The sequence below is a fragment of the Hypanus sabinus genome, chromosome 25, assembly GCF_030144855.1.
Source record: "Hypanus sabinus isolate sHypSab1 chromosome 25, sHypSab1.hap1, whole genome shotgun sequence".
In the NCBI taxonomy this organism is placed as follows: Eukaryota; Metazoa; Chordata; class Chondrichthyes; order Myliobatiformes; family Dasyatidae; genus Hypanus; species Hypanus sabinus.
Window position 1 is genome coordinate 25745688 of NC_082730.1, and position 13806 is coordinate 25759493.

The 13806-nt window shown below is 42.0% G+C and overlaps 1 protein-coding gene across 1 annotated transcript in view; it reads right to left on the reverse strand.

The window, feature by feature from the left end:
* Positions 1-13806, reverse strand: part of mdfi (MyoD family inhibitor) — a 117860-nt gene that overhangs the window by 12343 nt on the left and 91711 nt on the right. The window lies entirely within an intron of this gene.

Here is a 13806-nt window from a genome sequence, read left to right on the forward strand (position 1 = left end):
GAGGAGGACTCTAGGCCTAGGCCCACTGACAATTCTGATAAGGTTAATGATGAAGAATTACAATCTTCTGGTCATTTTGCTGCACCAGTGCAACAACAGACACAAAAAAATCCGTCTTTTCAATGAAAGCTACGTATCAATGGATTTTACATGGACTGGAGATCCAAGTTGTCCTATTCCATTGTGCCTGGTCTGTGGCAAACAATTTACACATGTAGCAATGGCTCCAGCACAATTGAAAAGACACGGAACTACAAATCACAGCCATATGACAAGAAAATTGCTGTCTGTTTTAAACGACTCTTGGAATCTTAAAACAAACAGATTAAAGCTTTTGAAAATAAAGTCACAGTCAGAAAAAAGAAACAGGAAGCAAGTTATTTAGTAGCTTTAAGACAATTCACTTGGCAATATTTAAAAAAAACTGTGTGAAAACCTGGGCAAAGAGCACACAAATCTCTTGCCACATACAAAAACCGGTGGCTTAGCAGAGGATAAGTCCTCAACAGAGTGTTTGAGCTGAAAGGTGAATTGCAGGAGTACTTTCAAGAAAACGGAAGGCCAGATTTTGCTGAGTGCTTTGAGGATGAAGAATGGCTGCAGAAACTAGCCTACTCAGCAGACATTTTTCATCATATGAACCAGCTGAAATGGAGAAAATGTTTTGACTTCAAGTGACAAGATTCTTGGATTTAAAAGGAAACTGGATCTTTGGCAAAAGAAAATCTTGAAATGTTTCCACTGCTGCTTGGGCTTGAGAGTGAAGAAGGATATCAGAAAGCGACTCTTATTGAAAAGCACCTGGAAAAACTGCAGAACAAAACTGAACGGTATTTTTCCTCCCTTTCAACACAAGTGTATGACTGTGAAAGGGACCCTTTCTCTGAATCTTCTGCTCAGCCTGAGAACTTGATTTTGAGAAAAGAAGAAGGACTTTGTGAGCTACACTCTGATCAGGCACTCAAGATGAGATTTACTGACCTGTCCCTAGACAAGTTCTCGGTTTTTGTGAAAGAAGAGTATCCTGTCATTCATAGGAAATGGGCATGCTGTAGTTTTCAACTTCTTTCATGTGTGAGCAAGCTTTTTCTTGTTTAAAAAGCATCAAGAGCAAGGATATTTATTGGTTATTTATTCATCATTATTACTATTACTACTTTTTTCTTTCTTTTTATATTTCCAGTTTGTTGTCTTTTGCACACTGGTTGTCCACCCTATTGGAATGATCTTCCATTAATTCTATTACGATTATTATATTTATTGAGCATGTCCACAAGAAAATGAATCTCAGGTTTGTATATGGTGACATATAGGTACTTAGATAATAAATTTACTTTGTACTTTGATGCCACGAACTGCTTCTGTCACATGTACATGGAAGCATAGAGTGAAATCCATTGTTTGTGTGAAATCAATTCAGCTAGGATTGTGTTGGGCAGCGCACAAGTGTCACCACACTTCTAGTGCCAGCAGAGCATGTCCACAGTTCACTAACCCTAACCATACACTGTGTATACCTTTTGGTAAGTGGGAGGAAACCTATGTGGTGACAGGAAGAATATAGAAATTCCTTATAGACAGCAGTGTTTCTTGATCTTTGTTTCGACCAATACACTACCATGCCGAGCACACTAAGCAGCTGGAAGCTTAATTACTTGGAAAAAACATCCTGAATTTTCCAACCCAAACTATTTTGTTAGAGTATCTTTATCACCTGAACTGAAACTTCAACAAATACTTCACTATCACGGTTCAATGGGTCAAACTACTGGCAGTAAGTGCCAAGTTTGCCAGTTATGCCAGAAGTGGAAAGTTAAATTATAGGAAAGCATTATAGGAAAGATGTCAATGAATTAGAGAGAGTATAGAGGAGACTTACTAGAATGTTACCTGGGTTTCAGCATCTAAGTTACAGAGAAAGGTTGAACAAGTTAGGTCTTTATTCTTTGGAACGTAGAAGGTCGAGGGGGGAATTGATAGAGGTATTTAAAATTATGAGAGGGGTAGATAGAGTTGACGTGGATAGGCTTTTTCCATTGAGAGCAGGGGAGATTCAAACAAGACATGAGTTGAGAGTTAAGGGGCAAAAGTTTAGGGGTAATGTGAGGGGGAACTTCTTTACTCAGAGAGTGGCAGCTGTGTGGAATGAGCTTCCAGTAGAAGTGATAGAGGCAGGTCCAATTTTGTCATTAAAAAAAAAAATTGGATAGGTATATGGACAGGAAAGGAATGGAGGGTTATGGGCTGAGTGCAGGTAGGTGGGACTAGGTGAGAGTAAGTGTTCGGCATGGACTAGAAGGGCCGAGATGGCCGGTTTCTGTGCTGTAATTGTTATATGGTTAAAGCAGAGAAGAAGGCCACTATTCAGGACAATCTACACATGGACTTGTTTTTGGAACCACACAAAGCAGATGCTGATTACCATTTTGAACAATGTCTAATTTCAGTAAAAGGGACTGAAAAGGGCAAAGGTCAAAGGAAAAAGGGCAAAAAGCTCCCTGGATTGTTTAGTAGATGATTTTTAAATGATAAACATTCTTCCTTGGATCATTATTGCAGTGGGAATGTCACATTAAATATATTAAACATATTAATGATAGTAAAACTATTCAGAATTAAAACTGCAGCTGACCTCCTGCCCAAAGTCCCATTGCCCTATGATATCTCTATCTTCTTGACATGTCTGACTGGGCATTGGTTAGGCATCAGAAACTGTTTCATGACATCCTTTCTGGCAACCTATGCAAGGCTTCACAATAATATCCATACATAATGATAGCAGGAGCCCAATCCACATTTCATACCTCATGGTTATAATTTCATATAAAATTATAAAAGGGATATATAAGATAGAGGCAGAAAAGCTGTTTCCATTGGTCGGTGAGACTAGAAATAGGAGACATAGCCTCAAGATTCGGGGGAGTAGATTTTGGATGGAGTTGAGGAGGATCTGCTTTTCCCAGAGAGTGGTGAATCTGTGGAATTCTCTGCCCAATGAAGCAGTGGAGGCTACCTCAGTAAATATATTAAAGACAAAGTTGGATAGATTTTTGCATAGTAGGGGAATTAAGGATTATGGGGGAAAGGCAGGTAGGTGGAGCCAAGTCCATGGCCAGATCAGCCATGATCTTATTGAATGGCAGAGCAGGCTCGACAGGCCTGATGGCCTACTCCTGCTCCTATTTCTTATGTTCTTATGGTACACCCTGTGGCACTGAAATGAGTTCAATTATCAACAAGGAGGAAAGGCCACATCATGTACCACAAAACTGTAAAGAAAGCAGTCAAGGTCACCCATATGCAACAACACTGCACTCTCTCAGTACTGAGGTTAAAGCATTGAGAAACTCCCTCAGAAACTCTCAGTGCTGGCCCACTAATAGAGCACTGCAATACTATCTCAGTATTAACCTACAGGTACTTTAGCATTCTCACAACGCTCATTTTGTGTCTCCATGCCAGAAACCCTCAGTGCCGGCCCACTGAGTAGCATCCCTCAGAAATGAAATGAGGAGGGTAAGTCTTGGCTTGGACACTGAGAAGAGTTCAACTGTCAGCAGGCAGGAAAGGCCATATCAGATAGCAAAAAAAGCTGGGGAAGAAAAAAATTAGTCAAGGACATCTACCTACATCTGGGACTCCGTAATACCCTCAGTACTGATCCGCAGATAGTGCAGCACGCCCTCAGTACCGAACCTCTGATAACGTAACACTCACTCTGCAGTGAGCCTCAGACATTGCTGCACTCTTTCAGAGCTGGTGCTCTGACACGACACTACTCTCCAGGCACTGATCTACAGAATGTGCAGCACTCCCTCTGCAATGGCCTTCAGGCAGTGCGGCACCCCCTCAGCAATGGCCTTCAGACAGAAGGGCACCCCCTCAGCAATGGCCTTCCGACAGAGGGGCACCCCCTCAGCAATGGCCTTATGACAGAGGGGCACCCCCTCAGCAATGGCCTTCAGACAGAGGGGCACCCCCTCAGCAATGGCCTTCAGACAGAGGGGCACTCTCTCAGCAATGGCCTTCAGACAGAGGGGCACCCCCTCAGCAATGGCCTTCAGACACAGGGGCACCCCCTCACCAACAGCCTTCAGGCAGTGCAGCACCCCCTCTACACTGACCCTCTGTCAATGCAGCAGTCCCCGAGTATTGCTTCTCAAACAGTACAACATATTAATACCTTACGGACTATCCATCAGAGCAGCAGACACTCGCTATTGCACAGGAATTTTTGTGCACTCAAATCTTTGGTTCTGGATTGACCCTACAATTTTTTAAATGCAGAAGACAAGGTATCACCCACAGAGATGTGCAAACAGGTACAGCTAATGAGATTTCAATTAAAAAGCCCTGCATGTCCAAGGTGAGATAATGGTTCCTGAATCCTGATTGAATTAATATGGCCCCATTTTATACAAATACACTACATTATCTGCCTGTGCTAATTAAAAGCTGTGCATTGGAGAGAATATAAAGACCCTGGGAAACTGAAATCAATCATCTCACTTCACATCAAGTCACTCGAGCAATTTAATTTTAACTTTTTAATTTAAGAAACATTCTGTGGTTGGTTCCAATCTGAATCAATTTGCTTTGCATAACTGAGCACTGCAGTTCTGCTCCTCACTTCAGTCTGGTTTGGATACTTTATTCAACAGTTTAACTTCCTCTGCCCTCTCCTGTCCCCACTGTCTTTTCCGATATTGCACCATTGGGGGTTCTCAGTCAGCGGTGCCTGGGAATGGTCAGTTTTTGTTTTAATTATAAATGGGCGATCAGGAGCATTAATAAGAGAAAGGAGAATAGGAAGGATAACTCCCGGCCTGGACCTTGCTGACCTTCAAGATGACCACAACCTTGCTGTCGGCTTGCGTGCCTCAATGATCTGGAGAACTATGTTGGTTGGAGTCAGAGCTTTATGCTTTGGCTCTTGGTAGAGTCATCCATGCCAAACAGGTCAAAGGGCAGAGGCCAGACTAATACTAGTCCGCCAGTCCTCCGGGTTTGGGGGTTCAGCTCATGGCTCACCACCCTGACGGGTAAAACAAAATAGCCACGGAAACAGCAATGAAGAATCTTTCTACATCTGAGTGCAACAGTCTCCACCCGGAACATGAAAGACTGACAGCAGCTACGGACGCGCTGAACACCCAGCAGAGATGGAGGACCTTCATTGCTGCCCTAAACGCCAGCAGCATAACGGGCAGGAGAGAGGCCCTTGCTGAGAAAGTAAGAGGAAGCCAAATTGGTTGATGGCATGAGCAAGCAGACCAGAGTGGAGACAGTAACTCATTTGTGGGCTGTTCTGATTTTATTTGTTGTCACTACTCAAAGGGTTCAGTCACTGTATTAAAGTGAGAAAAGAAATCACGGTGAATCATTCAAGGTTTAAAATGATGAACATCCCATTTAGATTTTAGCAAGATCCGTCAGATTTGCCTGGTGTCCTCAATGTAACTGTGTGAGCTTTACAGCCTGTCTTTTTAAATTGTGGGTTAGCTAAACAGCATTAGGGTATGATGGGCACAGGTCCACCTCTGTTAGACCCTGGGATACAGTAATGTTAGGTACAGTGTCGTTACGGTGTAAGACTGGGATAGCGTACTAATGACACAGATCCCAGCAGTAGAAGATTAGTACGTACCATTTTAGGGGATGAACCGCGAGCAACCTGTGCTGATGGTGTACGATTTTCTGTGCAATACAGAAAACAAGTGACAGCTCACTAAGCTTCCCGTGGTGTCGTTCATGCATGGTTTAGGTTCTGTTGCTATGATGTTTAACTGATGTGTTTTAACTTATACTTTTCCTTAAACAAAATAGAATTATAGACATTTATGACACAGAAGGAGGCCACCACGTCCACACCAGCTGATAGCTTATCCTTTCAAATCTCACTTCCTAGGCCTGGATTTAGAGTCTAGCAGGCTACAGCATATAATGTACATATTTAAATACATTTTTAAGTACATTATGTTTTTGCTTCTATCACTATTTCAGGTTGTGAGTACACAACCTTGCTCATAGTGGGCGAAATATTTTTTTCTCAGCTCTCTCGCTCTTGCCTATGTTACCTTAATCTCTTTGTTGTGTATTTTTTTTGCTAAGGGGAAATAGGGCCTTTCTATCCTGTTCATCTAATCCTTCTGTAATTTTATAAACATCAGCTACATTGCATTTCAATCTCCTCCGATCCAAAGTAAATAACCTAAACCTGGCCAATCTTCCCCTGTAACTAAAACTTTCCATTCCTGGCAACATCCTTATAAATCTCCTCTATACCTTGTCCAGAGCTTTCACAATATAGTCACTAAGCTGATGGAGTGAACTAAATGTGACCCAGCTCATGTTTTACACAGTACTAACTTGACCCCTCTCCTCTTTTATTCTAAACATCAGCTTTGTTAATAATCTATTAACAACTATTATGAAATCTCCAAACAGTCCAATACCCCCATATTCCTCTGCAATTCTGAATATACTACCTGCTTTACACAAAATATGGTTAGTGTCTGTCTGAAATGTGCTGCCAGTGGAGATGATGGAATTAGACATAATTAACAATGCTTAAGAGGTATCTCAGTAGGTATGGCTTCAAAGGACATGGTCTTATCTTGGACAAGTGTGGTTAAAGTAGATGGGCAGAAAACATGGTCATGATGGGCCAAAAGGCCTATTATTAAATCTTGCAGCTCCATGATCTCAAATAACCTCAGGATAGACTGAATAAGGTCTCTGGAACAAGTTTCACACTCAAAGCAAAGCTATAACCCAATGGGTTTACACAACAAGGCAGCACACAGAATAGGAACAGGATGAAGCATACAATTTCTGACATTCACCTCCATGGATGCTGCCTGGCCTGCTGAGTTCCTGCAGCATTTTGTGTTTGTTGCTTTGGATTTCCAGCATCTGCAGACTTCCTCATGTCACACAGATTGCCAAGGCTGATCTGTCAGCTAAAGCCTAGTGACATTCTCAGTCCCCCAAATCACTTACGAGGGTCCTCCAAATTGGGGTCCACTGACACCCTTGGTTAATAGTAGCTGGCCATGGCATAAAAAAGTTTGGGAACCCCTGAATTAAACAGTGTGGGTGCCCAAAAACTTAGTCAGTCTCATACTTGAATAGTTAAATAATAGCATCCACATTCTTCTGTGTCAGAATTATAACTTCTTGACTGTAAAATAAATCCTGCAATATGACTGAACATTACCATTTCTTTTGCTCAATAGCTTGATAAGGAAGTATTCATGTCCTGCGTATGCACAATCTACTTTTCATGCATGTTTGATGGAAATACACCCTTGGGACTTAACTTTAACATTTTACTGTCAATAAAAAACTTTTAGAAACCATAGTCCCTGTTATAGAGCAGGAAAAGTGCATACAGAAAGGTCTTACAGACGTTGGCCCCAGGACACTGGAAGACATCCTTCTCCAATAGTTAAATTGAGTCATTTATATTTGACTTGGTACAAGGATTATTTTGTGTTTACCACACAGCCTTGTCTCTCATACATAAATTCCACCATTTCATGGGTTAGATAGAAAATCAACTACTCTTTGCCAAGCGCTCCTCAGGCTGACAGAAGTCTTTTTACAGTTCAGACGCACACTCCTGATTTTGGGTATATGGTTGGCTGTGGGAGGGAGAGGTGGACATGTTTTGTTGATTGTCTCCTGTCTTCTGAAGAGGGAGTATACTGTCTCTGCTTGCTCACCAGAGGCCCTCTAGGCAGAGGGAATGCTTTCTGAACACCAGAGACAATATTTTAACTTCAAACAAGAGAAAATCTGCAGATGCTGGAGATCAAAGTTGCGCACACAAAATACTGGAGGAACTCAGCAGTCCTGCTGGAAAGTCTCGGCCCAAACCGCCGACTACTCTTTTCCATAGTTGCTGCCTGGCCTGCTGAGTTCCTCCAGCATTTTGTGTGTGTTACCAATATTTTAACTTGGCTAGTTGTCGCTAGTTGGCCAATAACGTTATTTTAATACGGAACAGAGAAAAGAAGCACAAAGTGAAGGTCTGAAAATAAAGATCATCGAAGAGTGGGTGTGGTGATATCACGTGTCACGTGTCAGAACGTGATCGGACAGAGTTCTGAGCATGCGCAAACATGAAAGAATGATCGAGAAGCATGGCAGTGTAAAACATGGTTGCTGTTTGCTGTTAAATTAAAGTTCTAGCTAAGTTCTTCCAGAATATGTTTCTTTATGCGTAACCCACGGTACGTATAAAGAACACAACGGTGGGTACAGAATGAAAGATGCCAAGGTACCAATGATCAATGTTAAAACGATCTCTTTATCTCATTATCTCATTTTCCAGTTATTTATTGCTATTTATTTGCATTTGCACAGTTGGTTGTCTTCTGCACACTGGTTGATCTTTCATTGACCCTGTTATAGTTACTATTCTATAGATTTACTGAACAAGCCCACAGGAAAATAAATCTCAGGATTGTATATAGTGACATATGTATAATTTGAAAAGAAATTTACTTTGATTTTTGATGCAAAGTTGTGGCCGGAAAATGGAAGACTGGACTACTCATGCTGATTTTAACAATCCTCTCACAAAGCCAACAAGTAGCATTCCATTGGCGAATCTGTTTATTTTGATCCAGTTCTGACTGCAAGCTTTTAAATCTCAGTCTATCTCCTTACACTTCTGCATTAATCACCACCAAACAGCAAATGTGCAGACCATTACAACCCTACATAAGATTGTCATGGGCCACAAAGTAATTACAGGCATCTCATGCACAGGACTTGAGGTTCCAATTTCATTGGTCACATTGCAATCATATACCTGCTAAAAAGAGAGAAGACTGAACCAATCAGTTTTGGACAAGTCTGAGGCAGAGAGAAATGAGAACACTGACTGCTAATTTTTTTTTGCAAATCCTGAATACGGACTATATTAAAATATGATTTGAAGGAGTTCAGATCATGGTAACAGAAGCAATTCCACTTAGTGTTTTGGAGTATACCAAGCCAGCCTCCTTTATACAGCAGCTTGGGGCAGGTTTGGTGGTTTTGACATGATATCAAATGCATATGTTTGTTGTCTGCAAAAATATTGGCTCAATGATCGTTCTTCTCAAACAGAAACAAAGCTTAGCTATCAGGTAGAGGTTTTGTTGTAATACTGAGAAATGTTAAAATAAATCCAATTTTTAAAGTTCTCTCTCTGTCAATAGAACTTGTGGTGTTCCACGGTAGTGTAGTGATTAGTGTGACGTTATTACAGCTCGAGGCATTGGAGTTGGTCATTGTACATATTGTGCTGGGGTCAGACTAGTGTAAAATAGGTGGGTTGCTGGGCAGCGTGGCTCACTGGGCTGGGTAGGGCCTGCTCCGCCCTGTATCTTTAAATAAAAATGATGCCAATCCAAAATCTGCTTTGGAGGCTTCTTCATCACACAAGCACACATACATACAATGACATTCAGAACCTCACACATCTGCACACAAAATATACACACAACTCTCTTTTACAAACATTCAACAAACTCACAAACACAAACATCTACCTACATTTAATCTACACACATTTACACTCACACAGCCTCACAAAAGCATAAAAAACTCAAATCAAATATACAGAAACACACATTAACATGCAGACAATGATGGGTGTGGTGGGACCCTTCAAATTGTTCCTAAATTCACTTTTTCCTTGGAATTGATTCTCACTTTCTTCAGCAATAACCTGGCAGCTGTCTTCTTCTTGTCCTGTTGAATTATTAACACTGTGGAAGGACTTGGGACGGGAAAGAGAGAAGCCGAACTGTCAGTAGCTGAGAAGGAAGACGAGCTCATGGTGCAAATGGTGGGTGGGACGATGCAAGAGGGAGAGGGAGCCAGCGCCTGAGGATGAGGGATGCTAAACAAAGCCAGGAAGCATAAGAGTTAGGAAAGGTGATCAGCTGTACAGTGAAAATAGACTTGGGAGCACAGAGCAAGTCTGGTAGCAAGGGAGCTCAGAAGGGATAAGAAACTAACAGACAGAAAAGATAGATGGAGGGTTAAGACAGAGGAGACTACCAGAGAAACAAACATTCTGCTAAAGGAATTAGGCAGACTTGAGTGATTGGAAGGAAAGGAACTATTGATTTTTCAGGTCGTAACCCTGCATCAGTGGGAGTATTAGAGGTGAATGAAAGAATAATCTCTACTTTAGGAACAACTACTTTATATGAGCTCTGAGCATTTGTTAATGGAAGGTCAATGAAAGCAGGAAGAGGGACTTAGGTAGTTAAGTTTGTGGTGGAGAGAAGTCGAGAGGGATGGGGTTAAGTTTTCACTCTCAGCCGATAAGGTTCTCGGTGACTTAGGCCATGGAAAAAGGCTTTGGAAAGCACTGGGCAAACTCCAGCCAATCCTCTAATTGAGCAGCTGAAATTAGCTGGTCCCCAAGGACTGAAGAGGTGGATTCAATTTGTTGTAGAGAGTACGGCTCAGTTTCAGTGTGGTGGTTGAAGGTTGTGATACGATAAAACTCAAGTCCTCCAACACGCAATGCTCCCCTGCAACAGCAACCTTCCCTGCAGCAACACAACCACAACCGCCCCCCCGCACTTACCTCTGCTTATTCCACCTACCCACTTCTGCCCCACTCCTCTCCCGGTAATTTTTGTGCTTCTCAGCGGCTAAGTCCCCCTGAAGCAGTCCAACTGTCACAGGGACTCATTCTGGAGTTCTGCTTCCCTTTATAACCAGGCTGGTCTATTTGCAACTCCAGTCCCATACCAATATGGTTGCACCTTTTGAAAACTCCTTAAGACCACTTATTCATGCCTGGATGAAGAAATAAGTAAGAATGAGAGCTGCCCAACACCAGGGTGAAGTAACAAAAAAAACCCTCCCTAACAGTGGTTGATACAGATAGAGAGAGGCAGAAAGACCGACACGTACGAGCGCGCGCGCACTCACATCCTTCATGCCCTCATCGCATGTCAAAAAGCATAAACACTCATCTGCACCTTAACAGCAGGCAAAATATAAAGCTGTCAATAAACACAAGGTCTGAATTTGTGCACTACGAGCCAGAATAAAAATACACAAATAAAAGTGCTATTGCTAAGCTGGCAATAGTTTCTAGTATTTTAATTCCTTGCTGCCGGAGATGCTTCAGCGTGGATTCTTGATCTCTAATAAAATCCATTGAAAAGAGTACAAGCAAGTAGTGGTCATCGTGCAATCAGCTGAGCCGCGTTTGATGCTCCACCATGAGGTTAGTTCCTTAATGGAAACTGCCCGTGTGTGACTTTGTTTAACCTGGGGAGGCTGGTGCAGGGACCATGATTGACTACGATCCTTGATGGATCGGGGTTAGGGTCCAGTGGCTTGGCGTCCAAGACGACTGGGGACCCTTCACTGCTCGTGTGATGTTCCTCCAGCTCTGCTGCTGATTGCACTTTGTCTAGAGCTTCCGCCATGGGTGACTCTTCCAGCAGCGAAGCTCCAGACTGCGTCACTCTCGGGGTCTCGGGAACTCACAAGCCTATCCAACACGACGATCCTCGGAGAAGTAAGTATATGTGAGGCATGAGGACCTCAAACAAATTGTGTGTAACTTCCAAAGCACATTGATGCTGCCCACAGAGCAGTAAGTCATATGCACAATCCTTAAAGAAATGACAGCATTACATTAACAATTATTGTTCTCAACCACTGTTATATACATGACACACTGAAAAGTACTTTGAGAGATATTACAAATTTAACTTGGTCACAGTATTTCACATTCTCTATGAACTCCCCATTTGTGCTAATGGTTCAGTTTTAAACTCAGAAAGTGTTGAAGTACCACCATTCAGCTCTCAACTCAGGAATATTCCCTTATCTTGAAATATTAAACGTTTGTTTTTAAACAATGGTGGGTAACATTTCAGGAACCCAATTATGATATTTGCCTAAGCACCATGTGTGAGAAGCAATGTTCTCCTTTTCACAAGATAATTTCAAGAGGCATATACCTACATTTGGGTGGCTGGGTGAAGAAGCAGGTGTAAGGTACTCCTTCCCTCCACTAGCCAGCAGGCCACCCTTGGGCAAGGTGTAGCACCTGCTTAGCAATTTGCCAAGGACAATCATGGTCACGGAAAGATCATGATTTCCACGCCATATGATACAGCACATAATATTTCTCCAATGCCACCTGACTCCAACTCACTAGGAGGCCTCAGCACACAATTCCTTTACGTGCAGACTGAACTCTTCTCCTTGCGACTTTTGTTTTAATGTTTGTTCCATTTCAAGAGCCTTTCCTTTCCGCTTGCTTTAAATAGAGGTGAATAGGACTAAAATACCATTTCAGTTGTTGATTGTTGACGACTGTGTCATTAATCGACGCTGTAGGGCAATGCTTCACTGCTATAACTGAGTGATTCTTTATAGCCTGTTTCTACCGTGCCTCCTTACCTGCATAGTATTGTTTCTGCTACCTCCCTTGAAGCCGGCTAGCAAGGAGAAGTGAAATATTTCTTTATTTCATTGCTCTAATCTTATATAATTTCTTCTGGAATACTATGCATGCACGATTCCCACGTGATTGACTACACCATGGCAAAGTACTGGTCAGTGCAATGCTATTACAGCTGGGGCATCAGAGTTCAAAGTTCAATTCTGACATCATTGGTCAGGAGTCTGCACGTTCCTCCCTATGAATATGCAGATTTCCTCCTCCATTTCAAAGGTGTACTGGTTAGTGGGATAATTGGTCATTGTAAATTGTCCTGTGATTAGGCTGGGGCTAAATTGGTGAATTTCTGAGCAGCAGGGCTCAATGAGCTGGAAGGGCCTGTTCCTTGTTGTATCGCTAAATAAAATAAGTATTAAAAACTTCTTCCTGATTGGATGGAAATATGTTCCAGATGTTGGGAGAGTCCAGTACCAGAGGGCATGGATTGAGAATAAGAGGTCAGTTATTTAAAACAGAGTTGAGGAAAAACTTCTTCTCCCAGAGAGTTGTGGAGGTGTGGAATGCACTGCCTCGGAAGACAGTGGAGGCCAATTCCCTGGATGCTTTCAAGAAGAAGCTAGATAGATATCTGATGGATAGGGGAATCAAGGGATCTGGGGAGAAGGCAGGGACTGGGTATTGATAGTGAATGATCAGCCATGATCTCAGAATGGCGGTGCAGACTCGAGGGGCCGAATGGTCTACTTCTGCACCTATTGTCTATTGATTGTTGTCAATCAATTCTACAAGTAGGTCCTCGTCTTTTTTCACATGATTTGTAATGATAACACTGGCCACTTCACACCTGAAGTGGTGCTTTTACGGTATGTCTGCTGCAGTCTCCATACACAGTACATCTACTAGTTACTTCATCTGTATCATTGTCCACGAAAGAACGTAGAACTAATCCCTTCATCTTCACAATCTCGTGATAGTGTCAAACAGTTTGTGTTTTTTATCAAGTCTGTTTGATGAGCAGATCTTTCAAACTAAATAAAGTGGTTGAAATTCTTGGGTGGAGTTTGACCTTGTAATCACTGAAACACTACCACCCATGACTAACTAACTCAACAATTCAAAGCAGTGACTTAAAGCCAGAATGACTTACATTATACATGGTATTCTGGAGTAAATGCAAAAGGCAATTCATTTGTTACTTGGAAAGTTGCCAATGTAAGTCAAAAAGTACTATAGAATCTTCAATAATCCTTTGCTTCCTCAAATGTCTTTAGCGCCAACGATGTATTTTACTTACAATTTGATTTTTTCTAACTTTCATCTTATGCCTACTAAAATGAGGTATGGTAATGAGAAGGAACTGTGTATAC